Source organism: Capsicum annuum, chromosome 9 (assembly GCF_002878395.1).
Source record: "Capsicum annuum cultivar UCD-10X-F1 chromosome 9, UCD10Xv1.1, whole genome shotgun sequence".
Lineage (NCBI taxonomy): Eukaryota > Viridiplantae > Streptophyta > Magnoliopsida > Solanales > Solanaceae > Capsicum > Capsicum annuum.
Window position 1 is genome coordinate 170171458 of NC_061119.1, and position 11161 is coordinate 170182618.

Consider the following 11161-nt stretch of genomic DNA (forward strand, 5'->3'; position numbering starts at 1 on the left):
AATTTAATGAAATAATGCATGTTAAAGTCCTATTTGCAATCTGTTGAAGTGGCTTTCACAGAATTTAGGAGTGTGATGTTAACCAATTCCTTCTTTTTCACAATCGGCTGAACCTTCTCTATTAACCTGTCCCCTTAGTTCTTCAATCACCTTATTTGAATCCAACAGACTATTTTCAACCAATTCTTTCTCTCTCATAATTGACTGAACCTTACTTTCTCTGTCCTAGATTTTATTTTTGAGGGCAGCATATTCAACCCTTAAACAATCTTCTCATTCACAATCTTATCACCAACATCACCCAGTTTTTTCCTAAGAAGATCAATCTCACTCTCCTTTCCATTTAACATCTTCTCAATCTCATCTTTCTGTCTTAAAAAATCACACATTTCTACCTCCACACTCTTCAGCTTCCCAACAATCCCATCATTTAGTTGATGTAACCCATTCTTCTCATTATCAACTACCTCAACATAGTACCCAACCTGCACAGCAACAAACAAAGAAACCAACTTCTTCTCAATCTCCAGTTGAATAACCTGTTCAGTCAACTGAGTTAACTCAATTAGTAACTCAGTTTTCTCCAAGTCAGCCCTTTTTAGTTCGAATTCTAGACACCCTTTTGCCTATACAAGTGAGTCTATCTATTTTTGTTTCTCAATAGTTTCCTTCAAAAGCATTTTGTTCAAGTTCTTGAGGTTTTCAAGTTTCTCAGAAGCTTCTTCCATTTCTTTACACCGATTGTCATCTCCCTTTAACTCTTGTATGTTGTTATTTTGGGTTTGTTGTACTTGTGGGTGAGATTTTTTTTTGGCCATTGAGTATGGTGGTTTTTGGCTAGTGGGATTTTTTGTGGTGGGTTTTAGTAATGTGATATTATAGTGCTAATAAATGCTTGATTTAAATCTTCTTTATTTGGCTAGAATTTTTATGGCTATTGAGTTGTCTTCTGGATTGTACTGCAGAAATTACATTCTTATAGTTTCAGAACACTTGAAAATTAAGATAAGAGATACAATACCCTGTGTATTAATTAAAGAATCCATACAGTATGTATTATAAAGCTGATACTAATTTTTTGATCATGCTGCATATTTACCCTCCGTTGACTCTTTGTCTAACATAGAATAACAGTATGTGTAAAGAAACTAATACTACTTTTTGGAAGATTCTCTTTCAAGGTAATCTTATCTTTTCCTCTCCTTCCAGCTAGAATGATAGTTTCATTCATGAGGTTTGCTAGATCTGAACCATAAAATCCTGGTGTTCTCATTGCAATAACACTTAGAGACATATCTTTATAAAGCTTCTTGTTATTGCTGTAAACCTTCAATATGTCTTTCCTTCCTTTTATATTAGGCACTCCAATAGATACCTAGTGAATTACAATGTAAATGTAATGTCCATATTAGTTAAGTTTATCCTAGAAACTGTGATCTTTTAAGGGTATTTTGCAAAAAGACTTATTTTTTACCTGTCTATCATACCTTCCAGGCCTAAGCAAATCTTGAGAAAGAATTTCAGGCCTATTAGTAGCATCAATGACAATGACTCCAGTGTTTTCGGTAAAACCATCCATCTCAATTAGAAGTTGATTCAGTGTCTGCTCTCTTTTATATCAATGAACTCTGACCCAGAGAGAGAAAAATGGTACTCCTGTTTCTCTAGCAATTGCCTTAGCTAAAAGTGTATTCCCTATCCTTGGTGGCCCTACTAGTAGCACTAATATTTGCTCCAACTGTAACAAACTTTTTTGAGGTCTTCAAGAATTTTACAATCCCTTGAAAATCTCAGAATGTCTGATGTTTCTTTAAAACAACTTCATCACTGTATTTGTAATATCGTCTCCCAGAATTTTTGATGTTTTTTTTTAAAATATCCATTAAATCCATCCACTTCTGGAGCCTTCTAACTATCTATACTTTGTGCTGCAATATGAATTTACTCTTTATTTATTGGCCTAATGAACATCAATTATTCTGATCGAGGAAGCTCCTTATTTATACTATTTGCGCTTGACGTTGAGTGTCTTCAATATTGATGCATACTGGTGTATGTTCTAAAAATATTGGATCAATCATAAAATCAATTAGATGAGGGAATGTTGCATCTTCTTTTAAATAATAATATATTTTCTTGGTTTGCAGTTTCCCACATGAATAAAAAGAAAGGAAGAAGGAAATACAAATCTAAAACTATGGATATTAAGATTAAACAAGGAGGAAAAATCAAAATTATGATTCTAGATGACATTGATAGAGATGTGGGTTCTGGAGCTAAAGACATTATCAATTACTCTAGTTGGATAATGAGAACCACTATCTCATTTCGAGATGGAAATTGGCAGAAGATAGTTTTAAAGCATGGAAAAGCAATGTGGCTTAAGGTCAGGGTAATCACTCTTAATATTGTGTTGCCTTTATGTTTTATGATTTATATATATGCAATTAGAATATCAAATATACTGTTACATTGTGTGTAGGATAAATTTGAAGTTCAAAATGGGCTACCAGAGTATAAGTTCCAAGGCTTTGTGATAAGCACTATGCAAATACTTTTTAGAGCATGGAAAGCTTGATTACATGTTGTCTACTCTAGCTATAATAATGATAAATATAGATTGTCTCATCGACCTGAGGATGTTGAGTTGGATCACTGGAAGCCCCTAGTGGAACATTATGGCAGTTATAAATTAAAGGTAACTTAATAAATAATTCGAATTTTACACATAAGAATAACTATTTACTGATTGATTAGAGATTTCCTAATCTACTAACTTAAGTGTAGGTCATCAGTGGGATAAACAAAAGAAAAAGAGTAAAACATATAACCAAACATTCGTGTGGTACAAGATCATTTGCAGAAGTAGAGGAATATACAGTGAAAATACATTATATTTGTTCTCTTGTTATTATATATACTTATTTGATATTTATACAATTCTTTGCTTATATTTTCCCTTTTAATATTATAGAGAAATCCTATTATAGGAGAAAAAGAGACACCAGATAAAATCTGAGAGATCCAACATACACGTAAGAATGTTAATGAAGAACGTGTATGGTTTGATCCATAATCCAAATAGATTCATGTACTTTTCTAAAATTACTGCCTTATTACCTTTCTGATGTACGATAAGTTATGCTCAGTATGTTATGTATGGATGTAAATAGTTATGTATTATTATAGGGATAAATTCAGCAACTTGTCGTTGAACAACAATCAGAAGAGTTCGAGAATCTCATGACTAGCAATGAGATTTTATCTTCGGTTCTTGGTGAGAGATCAAGATATGTTTGGGGAAAAAGATATAGGAAGAAGCCTCTTAAAAAGAGTCAAATGCAGCTGGAAAACATTGAGGCCACCGTGTCTTCAGCGGTAGAAAGTATGCATCAAGAGATGTAACTTGACATAGAAAGAAAGTTGCAAGAAGAGTGTAAACAAATGGATGCCGACTTGAAAAGAGATATGGATCAGGATTTGCAAAAGAAATTGGAAGAGGAATGTGAACACATGAAAAAAGAAGTAGAAAAAATATTTCAAGAAAAAATGGCTGCACTCATGGCTGGAATGCAACAAGTATTTTCTTAACTAGAATTCAGTTTTTAGATTGTAACAACTTCAACTGTTTGTCTCCTCTCCTTTCAATCATGGCTACTTAGATGATTTTCCCCTGAACCCCAAAAGTTTTATTGAAAATAGTAAAGTAAAAATAGATAGCATAGACAACATTAAACCAGTAAGTGAAAATAACTACATTGAAAAATAAAAACAAATTAAAAGATCGTCTTTCTTCACTAGTTATGCATATAATCATGTTATCTGAGTCTCGACTGTAAGACTATAAACAGAGCTTTTATTTTGGATGGCATGACATTTCATCTATTATCCAATCAAATAATAGAACAAATCAAACATATGTTGCAGTCATTTGGGATTTATATCCAATCACCTTAGTGTTGAACAAAGTAAAAATAGGGAATTGATCATACAATCATACTTTGTTCCTTTACAGAGGCTCTTGGAACTTTTTACTGGCTAGGAATTGACAAAAAAAATCAATTTTAATTTTTTTTTATCACTGATAGCTAGAATCTTGATAGCTAGAGTCTTGAGTATTTAGTTTCAATTTGCTTTATCCGTTATGACCTTTAAGATTTATGACAGCAAGCTCTTGTTCAACATATTCACCGGCACAAATGGGAGGATACTTAATTGAAAGAGGACTCTCTAAAAAATGTCCTAAAGGTTTTAGAACTGCTACTGATGCTATGTGTGCAGGTATTCTGCAAATACTGCCCTAAAGGTTCATCATATTCACTTCCATTTAGCCCATTTCTAAGCCCGTGACAATCGAACTATACCATATAAGTTAAGACGGAGGGAGTACTTTTAATCACTATGTAAAATAAACACACCGTTTCTTTCCTTACTGTTGATGATTTTCGTGTATCTTCATTTGTCAATTATTTCAAGGAACGGAGGTCGAATCAAAATGTTTCTTTGCTAGTTTTACTTACAATTTTTTTCTTTAGTCTATTATGACATGGTATTAAGTTTTGTGCATAAATGGACTCTTCTGTTTCTTTTTACTTTTTTTAGTCTACTTATCATGGGGTACCTCTAGATTAATATATTACTATAGTTGTGTTAAAAATGTTTAGTTCGTGCATCGGTATTTTGAAAATCTTGGGTCAAAAAGCATCGAGCTTTTCTGGTCTCAATTTCAATCAGGATCACATGCACTTAAGTAGGCTCAAATGCAACATATTTTTGCAGTCCTAGATTTTAGTTACAATTCTAGGCTGGTTGAATTTGGTAATGAGCAAAGGGATATATAAGTGTTGGAGATATGTGTGTGTATATATATATCTTTGGTTTCAATATATAAATTGATTAATATAGTAAATACATACACACACTTATATGTAATTAATTCATATATTAAAACCAAAGATGTTTATCTGTCAAGTTTAAGACCAAGCTGTTGATACATTAAAATTGAGGGACAAGTCAAAAACAAAGGTCTTATAGCACCTGCAAATTGTTAAACCTTCCTACCAACAAGAACATATTGCCTTTCGTTAGCTAATTAGTTAAAATTCTCTATTTTGTTGATGGTTTGTGACAAATTGAAGTTTTTGTTCGACCAAGTGGCTATCATACTATGCATCAGCTTCAAGGTTTATGGTCTAATGGTATTTATGGAAGTATTCCACACAATAGGTGCTAGTTTGATTTTAACTCCTTTCTCTCTTCCCCTTTAGACACTTCCTCTTTTTTTCTAAAATCATAAAGTGATTTAATATTTTTTAATGGAAGGGACGTTCTTAAAGAATGGGTTGACCAAGGAGGAGCATGAAGGCATAGAATGCATTTTTAATTTTTGATCATATGTATGAGTATGATAAAACTGAATCACTATGTTGTTATTAACATATATGCCGTTGACTTCTATTAAAGGAAGTACTTATAATATTTGATCCAAGGATGATTTTGTAAAACACTATTGGAGAGTTTTACTAGCTAATATTATATGTAGTTCTTAAAATTTGTTGTCAATTTTGTTTAATATAGGTGCAAATTAAATTTTATGGTTGATGAAAATAACATTTTTATTTGAGCACAAAATTTAAGTGGCAAAATGTGACTTGCCACTAATGATTTAGTAGATTTTGTGGTGATGAATTTTGTGATTATAAGTTCTTTTCAGCAACAAGATAGTATTTCCGCCACTAATATTTAAAGGTATAGCAGCGACATAGATTGCTACTAATATTTAGTGATGAAAAATATGTGGTCACTGTTGATATTGATTTTATGGCGACAAGGTTTCTACTAATGCAGATGTTTTAGTGGCGCAAAAAAAGTGGTCACAATAGATGGTGATTTTGCAGCGACAAAAAAGTCGTCAAAATTGATGGTAGTTTTGCGGAGACAAAAAGGTGGTCACAATTGATGGTGCTTTTGTAGAGAAAAAAATGGTCACAATTGATGGCACATTTGCAGCGATAAACTTGCTGCTAATTCCAGCATATCAGTTGCAACCTAGCCCATATGTGTTTTGTCAAAATACATTTTGCAGCGTATTTGTCTATTTTTTGGTGGCGGTAGAATCCATCACAAATACATTTTTATTGTGGCGACGATACTTTATCTTCACAAATAGCCTTTAGTTATGGAGTTATTACTGACGACGTAGTTTTCACTGCTGAAAATATTTAGTGGCGACTTTTTATTCTTTTGAGGCAACCATTTTTGCCATTAAAAACTAGATTTCTTGTAGTGATATTAGATTCACATGAATCCATTAATTATTCTATAAATTCGTTCACGACCAGTAAAATTGTAGATTAATGCTAATCATGCATATCGTCATATTTTCTAGGTTTTCTTTTTCAATTCTCTTTTTTTTTTCCATACAACACATGACATGTTCAGTATTTAGGCCTTAGGTAAAAGCTCATGGCTTGACTCCTTTTTTCATATGAAACCATATTCTTGTATTGCATCTAGAACATGCCATTTAAAATGATAAATGAGGCTCCTTTGTTTATTTTTCTACCATTTTTATATAATTAATGTTTGATATAAGTTGAATCAGTTGCATCTTTTGAGGTTTATGCTCTATGGACATTACATAAGGATACAAGATTTGATTATCTTAAGAAATAAGTACATTTTCGAATGATAACTTGGCACATGAGATGAGTTATATCCGATGATATAATTCAAGAGATCATTAAGGAATATCGTGTTTAGATGATAGCTTGGAGCAAAGAAGGTGCATGGGTAAACTACAAAAATGACCCCCATAGTGGGTGACTTTATTTTTTTTGTCTCATATAAGAAATGTTTAAAAAAAGTAGTCTTCCTTCTTTTTATGTATAAAACAAATACCTATTTGCCCCTCTATACCTCAAATATCTTAAAAACAACTCTCCACACTTTCTTATCTTTGAATTTCTCCTTTTTTATTTTACTTTGATTTTATTTTTCTTTTCTAACTTTACTTTTTTTCTTTTCTTCTCTCGACTTCTATTTCTTTTTCTCCTTTTTTTAATTTTCTTTGATTTTTATTTTTTCTTTTCTCTTTTTTATTTTTTTTTTCATATTTTTTTCTTTTTTTTTTTTTTTTTTAATTTTAAAATATTTTTTATATTATGTTTTTCTTTTTTTCTCAACTCTTATTATTTTCTTTTCTTTGATTCTTTCCAATCAACAAGTTATGATAGACAAGAGTTGACACTATCACATTGTATTTTAATTTATGAGTTTTTCTATAAATCTTGTCTTAGAAGCAAGACTAAGCCCAACTACTTTCAAACAAAGCGTTATGTCCATTGAGAAAGAGTTTACTCTATCACATTATATTTTTAGTTACTAGATGTTCTATAACTCTTGTCTCTTAGGACAAGGACTTTCAAACAATAAGTTACATCCAATGAGCACGAGTTGACACTACCACATTGTGTTTTTAGTTATGATATATTCTATAATTCTTGCTTTAGAGGCAAGATTTAGCCCAATGACTTTCAAAGAACAAGTTACGTCTTATGGACAAGAGTTGACACTACCACATTATCTTTTTAGTTATGAAATGTTCTATAACTCTTGCCTTAGAGGCAAGACTTAGCCCAAGGACTTTCAACAATAATTTATGCCTAATGGGAAAGATTTGGTACTACCATATTGTGTCTTGATTTATGAGATGCTCTATAACTCTTGTCTCAGATGCAAGACTTAATCCAAAAACTTTAAAACAACAAGTTATGCCCCATGGACAAGAGTTGACACCACCACATTGTGTTTTTAGTTATAAAATGTTCTATAACTCTTTTATTAGAGGCAAGACATAGGTCAAGGACTTTTAAACAACAAGTTACGCCACATAGGTAAAAGTTGACACTACCACATTGTGTCTTGATTATGTGATATTCTATAACTCTTGCCTTAAAAGCAAGATTTAGCCCAAGGACTTTCAAACAATAAGTTATGCGTCCATAGGCAAGTGTTGACACTACCAAAATGTGTTTTAATTTATGAGATGCTCTATTTAATATTGACTCTAAGACAAGACTTAGCCCAAAAACCCCTCCCCTCCCCTCCCCAAAAAAAAAGTTACTCCTCATGGAGCAAGAGTTAACATTGTTTCAATATGTCATAACTATGAAATATTTATAACTCTTGCCATAGAGGTAAAAACTAGCTCAAAAATTTTAAAACAACAAGTTACGCCTCACGAACAAGACTTGACACTACCACATTGTGTTTTGATTTATGAGATGTGATATAACTCTTGCCTTTGAGGCAAGACTTATCTCAACGGACTTCCAAATAATAAGTCACCCCTTTAATTTACTTCAACATCAAAGAAAGAAGATCTTATTTATGGATTATCAAATTTTTTGTTAATTAGCAAAATACAATAGAAGTTGAGAAAGAAAAGAGAAGAAAAAAAGAGAAAAGAAAAAAAAAGATTAGAAAAAAGAAATAAGAAACAAAAAAAAAATAGACTAATAAAAATAAAAAAGAGAAGAATAAAAAACAAGAAAATAAAGATTTTCAAAAACAAAAATTAGAAGAACAAAATAAAGTTTGAGATAAAAAAATAAAAAATAAAAAATAAAAAATGAGAAAATATAAAAATAAAAAATAAAACAAAAATAAAGTTTGAGACAAATGAAACAAAAAAAAAAGATAAAGGAAAAATAAATAATGTTTGAGATAAAAAGAAAAACAAAAGAAAAATAAAAAATAAAAGAAAAATTAAGGTTGAGACAATGAATCAAAACAAGAAAAAAGGAGAAAGAAAAAATAAAAATCAAGAAAAAATAAAAATAGAAGTTGTGAGACAAATGAGCATGGAGAGTGAAAAATCATTTGAGGTGTAGAGGGACAAAAATATACTTGTTCAATATATAAAAATAAGTAACACTAGCCTTTAAATACTTTTCTTAATGGGGATAAAAAAACAAAGCCACCAAATATGGGGGTCATCCCATGTAATTTTCTGGTGGTGCATTTTTTGGTTATTGGATAGTTCGTTTGGTTCTTAGAGCCAATTCTCTTTTTTGAAGTTTTCATTATTGACAATTTGCTATCGGGCTTAAACTTTGAGTTAACAACCTCACATTCCAATTCTGATAGTTTTGTTAGATCTAAAATGTCGATTTTAGGCTATGGGGCCTTTGGTTCAGGTCCCGAGCTTTCAGACTTATTTTTGGCTATTCAGTGAATTTTGGTTAAAATGACTATTTGGGTATGGGGCCCATTTTTCATCAAAAACATTTTGGATAAAAATTTTCATCAGTATGTAAACTCATCAGTATGTAAACTCAACGTATCAGTAGTTTCAGTCAAGTAGTCATGCTTCAGTCATGTATGTTCAATGTGTAAACTCATTCTATCAGTATTTCTCAGCTTTATTAGTCTTATTTGAGGACGAATGTTCCCAAGGGGGAGATATTGTAATACCCTATATTTCCCTATCTTAATTTAAGTCTTAGTACTTGAGCAATCCCATCTAAAATTTTTGAAATACTTAGTATTTTTCAGTTTAGAGCCTGTCATTGCGTAGGAAATTCAATTAACTTTCTAATGATATAAAATTCGCCCAAATCCTATACCCAAATGAAGAGTTAAGGTCATTTTAGTAAAAGAGTGTACCATCTGGTACTTCAGTGTATCACGGAGGTAGTCCAAATGACAATTGTCATTTTCCAGTGAGCCAACGCGATACCACCGCATCGCGCCACCAACCAATTTCCCAATTGTCACTTTCCCAGTATTGCTCCGCGATAATGGCGCGTCGTGCAAAGGCCTAATTTCTTATTTATTGAGGCACCGTGATGGCAATGCATTGCGCCATCATCTACATTTGTCCACTTTCTAGTGAGCTGGCACAATTGTACCGCGTTATGCCAGGGGGTAATTTCTGAAATTTTGGACGGAAATTCAAAGTTTCATCTAGGATTAAATTAGTGTTTTCCCATGATTTTATTGCGTCCATATATGAGATTAAAGCCCTAAAAACATTTCAAGTCATTCATTATTAAGTTTTCCCCAAAATTAAGGGCTTGCTCTCTATAATACAAAATCCTAACTTCAAGAAACCAAGAGCAATCTCAATAAATTCTCTAGGAACCTTCAAGAACTCTTCTTTTCAGGTTTGTTAGGTGTTCATTCATGGGTCCCTTTCACCCTGTTGACACCCAATTTCTACTCTCCGTGCCTAAAATTAACATCTTCAGGTTTTTTGTTCGGTAAAGGGCACGAAGCATAATTTTCATATTTTTTTACAATTGTTTGATAAATTATTGATAATTATCCTTTCTTTAGGATTTTGATCAATTTTTTTGTCATTTTTTTTATTTTTTATAATTTATTATTATTTTTTCTAATTTTAGGATTTTTATCAATTCATTATCATTCTTAACATTTTACAATCACCCGCACATGTGCACGAAATGACGTTATATATATATATATTTTATAGTATTTTTAAATTAATTATATTTTAGTAATTTTAATATTCTTTAAATTTTTTCATTCAACATCTATATTTTACAGTCCGCAAACACTGAGTCGGATCAATTATTTTCGTGCAGTATAATAATTTGATGTCTTATCACATCTGATAACGACTACACAATAATGTCTTGTCACGTTTGACAATGACCACTCTGCATTGTCTTGTCACATCTGACAGTGACCACTCAATGACACTACCCTTTGGACAATAAATCTATCCATTGGTCAAAAGGATGAACATCCTTTGGTCAATATCTTAAGAACTAAAGGATGTGCTATTATAAAAAGAGGGGACACCCCTTTATTCATTGGATAATAGGAGTGCCAAATTTTATTATAAATAAGCAAGGATGGAAGACAATTTTATTCATCTTTTCTCTCTACACACACATTTTCATACACCCACACATATTTTTTCTATCTCTCAAATACATATAAAAAAAAAACTCAAGAAAAAATCTTTCCTTATTTTTCATTTTCTCTCCAAAAAAAATACACAAATGCATATGCACATTTTTTAATCACACACATTATATTCTTCTTTCTCTCCTCTCTCAAGAATAAACAAATACACACAATTTTTTTCTCTTTTTTCTCTCTCTCAAACACACAAAACACACACATATAC

At 31.5% G+C, this 11161-nt stretch overlaps 1 long non-coding RNA gene across 1 annotated transcript in view; it reads left to right on the forward strand.

Annotated features, from left to right (window-relative positions):
- The window catches only part of LOC107841277, a 14236-nt gene extending 10559 nt beyond the window's left edge, over positions 1-3677 (forward strand). Inside the window, exons 3-4 of the long non-coding RNA XR_007045149.1 lie at positions 2148-2698; positions 3190-3677. This is a non-coding gene — a long non-coding RNA (uncharacterized LOC107841277). The remainder of the gene's footprint in view (positions 1-2147; positions 2699-3189) is intronic.
- Positions 3678-11161: the final 7484 nt, after the last annotated feature.